This window comes from Cryptomeria japonica, chromosome 4 (genome assembly GCF_030272615.1).
Source record: "Cryptomeria japonica chromosome 4, Sugi_1.0, whole genome shotgun sequence".
NCBI classification, from domain to species: Eukaryota; Viridiplantae; Streptophyta; class Pinopsida; order Cupressales; family Cupressaceae; genus Cryptomeria; species Cryptomeria japonica.
This window is the reverse complement of record NC_081408.1, coordinates 474,906,800-474,911,978: the sequence shown is the minus strand read 5'-3', so window position 1 is coordinate 474,911,978 and position 5,179 is coordinate 474,906,800.

Genomic DNA, 5,179 nt, shown 5'->3' with positions numbered 1-5,179 from the left:
ATTTAGAAGTTTCAATTTAGTATAAGGAATTTGAAGGAGCATACAAGGTAAGAGTGTGATTGTTGAGATTCATCCAATATATCAAATAAAGGTTATTATTGCATTTTGTAGGCTAAAATTAGAAAATTTAGTAAGAAACAAATACCATAACAGTTATATTAGAGGACATAAGAACATCTGCATGATCACACGATTCTCCTAGTATATTGTGGCAAAAAATGATATAGAAAGAAAACATGAAGTCAAACTAAGATCAAAATCATAATAATATTAAGGAAGGGCTTGAAAATAAATGGCACTAAGCTCATGTTGACATCAAGGGATAGGACAAATGATAGGATAGGGCTAGGTGAGCCTAAAACCATGCTATGATGGTGGATGCTAAAAATGAGATCAATTTGTAATGTCAAAATTAAAAGGTTTCAATGTTTGACCTTATGGTTTGCCCCCATTTTAGTGAACATCTGCACTAGGTGATAAAAAGTACACGAAAATATCAAAAAGAAAATATAAAAAATAACTAATATTAAAAGAAAAAATATAAGGTGCATTTCAACTCTTTCAATGAGGGGCATGCACCCAACCTAAGAACCTACAAATTTTCCACATATTTGACAATAAAAAAGAAACTTATAAATAAAAAAATGTTAGAGTATAAAACCAACAAAATAGCGTTAAAACGTCATAACTTGCAACAAAAATAATGTCAAAAATTTATATTTCCTCTAATACAAATACATCACATGTAAAAGTAAATAACATATATAAAAAAGAACTAAGAACTTATATGAAAAAAAAAAAACAATATCATTTTTAGTGTACCTTGTTGCTTAAAAATAAAAAGACAATTTCAATTCCATCCATCAAATGTACTAACATAACTCTCTTGCCAGCTGATCCAAAAAGGGTATAGAAAGTACCCAATACAAGTTACATGCAGTAGCATAATTTGCTTCTAGGTGACTTATATCCAAATATAATATTAGGAATTACCCATTTACTAGTGTTCTTTGTAGCTAGAAAATCCCAATGAGGGTGGGAAAATCCAAGAAACTCTCCATACTTAGGGTCACAAGCTACTAAGTATGTGCATTTGCATAACATGTATGCCCTCCTTAAGATAATTACACATTTAATTGATTTTAAGGTAAAAAGGAGGAGTTGAAAAGGATTTTTATGAAATACATATGAGACAATGTATCCCGAGAGTGATAAGATGTTCTTGGACAATATAAAATTACCACACTTAAAATGATGTTTAAGGAATAACATATGCAATAGCAAAGGCAATGCCACACACAAACATTTCATAAAAAGACAAAATGCAATTTACAATGGTAAAACTTAATATTCCTTTTGAGGTTGAATATTTTTTATTAAAAAGCAGCCAAAATCGGGGGCTGACCCGAAAGAAACAGAAAAGAGCACTACCAGCACACACACCACAAACAAGCGATAGTCAGACAATCTCTACTCTAGTAATCAAAAACAAAAATTGCCCCCCGCTATTGGATAACCCGAGATCGAAACCAATCTCGTCCAACAAGCGTCATAAACAACAGTAAACCATCATAATGTCAATACTATAAAAACTGTTAATAGTAGCAATATTACCATGGAACCAGGCATTCTAGTGACAACTATAGCAAAAAGGAAAAAGAACCAACCATACAACCTAATTATCAACACCCATGTGCTTAGAGAGCATAATCCCGGTCCAGCCATCTACCAGGAACTGGAACAATTCCTTATTGGTGTCGCTTTCAAGCCCTTCCAGATCAGCCTTATCCTAGTGGAGCAAGCATAGAGAGGTAGCCAACGAGTGCATCACTTTGACAATGAATTTCCCAATTTTGTTGACATAGGACTCCAGGTGCTCCATCTTTTTCTTAACACCATTTAAATATTTGGAGATAGCATTGCAATCCGAACACTGCACCACCTCTTCCTTCTCCCCTTCATCAGCAGCAGTCTTCCCACCTTCAGAATGCGTTCCATCCCCCTTAGAGGTGTGGGGCAAGGAAGTGTTAGAATGAGGGGAGGTGTTATTGATATCCTCCTTGATGGTCTTCGAGTCGAGGACATTAGTGCCCAAATTGGAGGAATTTGAGCCCTCCATAGCCTCCATTTCCTCCTCCCCCTTCTCACTTTCCTCTTTCTCATAATCCTCTTCTTCGTTAGCATAATTCTTTCTCAAGACAATTTGCTTCATCCGGGGATTATTTTTGTGGGATCTACGTGGGGTGATACCATCCTCTGCATCAGACTCAACAAGGAGGATTTTGGGCTCCTTTATGGGTTTCTTGGAGGTGGGTTTCGTAGTAGAAGGGTTGCTTTTATTTTTCTCCCCAATTTTGAGGGGGCAGGGGGGGCCTTGGTCAAGAGATTGACAAGGTGTCATCGACTTTTTTGAAGAATTTTTGAGGCCTTTTTTAGAGCCTTCAGGGGCACCCGGAATGGAGGGGCGGGTTGAACTGAGATAGGTTTAGGGGGGCAAAGAGCCTTGTGAAAATTGTATAGCCTAAACATCAGCCCCTGGTGGAGGATGGTAAAATTACCCTCTCGACTCATACAATTGCGGACATCTTTAACAATAGACTCAAGAGCATGTAGCAGAAAGAAAGGAACAGAAATGGTGTCATGGCTATGAAAGTGATTGAGCAGCAGGAAGTGATAATAGTAGAACACACCATACCTTCCCTCGAGGGTGAAGTATTTCATTATGATTTTGCAAACCTGATCCCACAGGTAGGGTAAAAATTCCCTGTTGAAACCCCCACGCATTCTGGCTAGTTTCTCACCCTTTTTGAAGAAGCGGTTCATGTTGTTTTCGTTCGCAACCCTATTGGTTTTCTTCCATTTCCTGCCTTTAGTAGAGAGACTCGTGGCTTGGGCAATAACTTCCTCACTAATTTCAAATGAAATGTCCTTCATGACCACCCTCCTTTCCTTCCAGCTATTGACAAATTGCATGGAGAGGTTTTCGTCGAATCCCTTCATGGCTTCCATGAATGGGATGATTCCTCCTTCTTTAGCATACATCTAGATGCATGGGTTGTTGTAAAAATAGTCATCAGTATTGTCTGGTTCCTCCCCGACTAAATCCCCTCCCATGATAGCTTCCTCCAGAGTGAAGTTGAGATGCAACGCAAGCCTAAAAAGAGAAATGCAGAGGGGAAAACTAGAGCTAGAGTTAAGAGAAAACAACCAGAAATTAGCCAGAATATTGTGCAAGGTGCAATAATTATTTTTAGTGGTGTTTCCCAAGGCATGTGTCCGTTAGCTCTAGGAAGCATGCGAAGGGACACCTCTTGATATCTCTGCCAACTTGCAAAGATCGTCATTATGGCGAGTTCTAAGTTTCCAGTTAAGGTAATAATTAGAGTCCCTGTTGTGATTAATGATCAAAATTTGGCACTCCAACCCATCGGTGACGCAAAAATAGGTGGCCAGCCAAGTCAACATCTGGCAGAGAAGGTAAGGACCATGAGAAGCCATCATGGCATAGCCCACCCAATTTGAATTTGAATTTCCTGCTAGCAGTGTAGCATAGCAGCCGGCCCAAAGCAACCTATTCAGAAGAAGGATGTGGCACTTCATTGATGGATAGAGGCGATTTGTTCATTCCCAATAAGGTCCTTCTGCTTTTGAGTGAGAGACTCTAGGTGTCTCTAGCACCTCATACCTTTTATCTCTAGCCCCATTGCATCCAGTGAGTCTACCACCACATTCCCCTCTCTATAGATATGCTGAATTTGAAATTCCTCCAGCCAGACTATCATGGACCAGATGTCCTTGATGACATTGTTGATCCTCCAGCTGATCCCTAAAATGCCTTTAGTGGCCTCAATAATCAGTTTAGAGTCCCCTTCAATGATCGGTCTTTTGACATTGATGCCAAAAGCCAGCTTAAGCCCCCAAAAGAGAGCAAGGGCTTCAACGATGTTGCTCGAGATAGAGTCAAAATTTATGGCATAGGCCAAAACCAGGTTGCCCAAGTTGTCCCTGATAATTTTGCCCCGTGCTGCAGATCCACTCCGAGAAGCACCATCAAAATTAAGCTTGAGCCAAGGGGGGGGAGTTGTTTACCATCTAGTATTAATCCTCTCCATCTTTTTCAAATTGTCATATTGAAGGAAGCTATCTAGAAAATTCCAAGTTTTAATCCACCTCCGATCCAAAAGCATAGGGGCAGATTGCAGGGTTTTCCACTTGCTGATGAGGGCATTCTCCTTGAGGTACTTCTCAACTTTGTTAGTCACCATGTCAACCAAGCTGCTGGTGTCACGAAAGATCCTATTATTTCTTTCCTTCTAGATATGCCAACAGACATGGGGAGGAATGAGTCTCCAAAAAAGTCTGACTGGCGGGTGAGCAGAGGGGCACTTCCAGTTGCTGATAAACTGTTGCAAGTCTTCCAAGAATGTCCAAGCCAAATTAAATTTCTGAAGAACTTTGTACCAAACCCTAGAAGTGAAGGGGAAATGAATAAAGAGGTGATTTATGTTTTCCTCGACACAATTACACATAACACATTTGTTGGCAAGCGTAAATACCCTCCTCTTCAGATTATCAATGGTAAGGATCTTCTCGTGAAGGGTTGTCCACTAGAAGAAGTTAATTTTAGGGATGAGCTGAGAGTTCCAAACTTCTTTCTAACTATAGCAATCATTGAAGGAGGCAACCAACAGATTGTAGGCCGATTTAACACTGAAAGACCCTGAGGGGTTCACAGTCCAAACAAGTTTATCAGTGTGAGTGAAATAGGGGATACTAATCCCCTTAAGAAGGGATTGCAACTCTTTATCCAAATGAATCCATTGGGGGGTAGTTCCCAAACTATCAGCAAGCCTTACCCAACAGAGGGAGGGAGAGATGTAGTTTATCACAAGGGAGCCAAACAAATCCTTGAGAGTGACCATGAGGCAACTGAACCGAGAGGTGTCAAGGGGTCTGTCACCAATCCAGTTGTCCTCCCAAAATAAAGGAGGTTGAATGTTATGTTTTTTTGAAGGGTGAAATTTCAATGTGTATCATACTTTTATAAAGGAAATGAGAAATACAAATTCATTTCAACTTGAAACACTTGAAAATAAGGTATACATTTTAAATTTTACAATGCTATATTAACTAATAAAATATATAAAAAATAGTGTTGTTTATGTTTGTGTTTACTTTT